The following is a 253-nucleotide window of genomic DNA, read 5'->3' on the forward strand; positions in this document are numbered from 1 at the left end:
GACAGTCTGACACAGACACTCAAACAGCCAAGACAAACAGCCAAGACTGCCATTGAGCAAGAGTCACTCTGCACAAAGTAACTTCAGAGCAGAATGTGTGTGGACACCGATTTCACATTAATTACAGTACATGTAACCTCTCATTAAACGTCCACACACTCAAACACAGTCCTGTCGCTGTGTCTCCCTGAACATTCCCCCCACAGCTTGTGTTGCTGCCTGTTTGAAAGCAGCACAGTAATCCTGGATCAGA

This window comes from Mugil cephalus, chromosome 2 (genome assembly GCF_022458985.1).
Source record: "Mugil cephalus isolate CIBA_MC_2020 chromosome 2, CIBA_Mcephalus_1.1, whole genome shotgun sequence".
NCBI classification, from domain to species: Eukaryota; Metazoa; Chordata; class Actinopteri; order Mugiliformes; family Mugilidae; genus Mugil; species Mugil cephalus.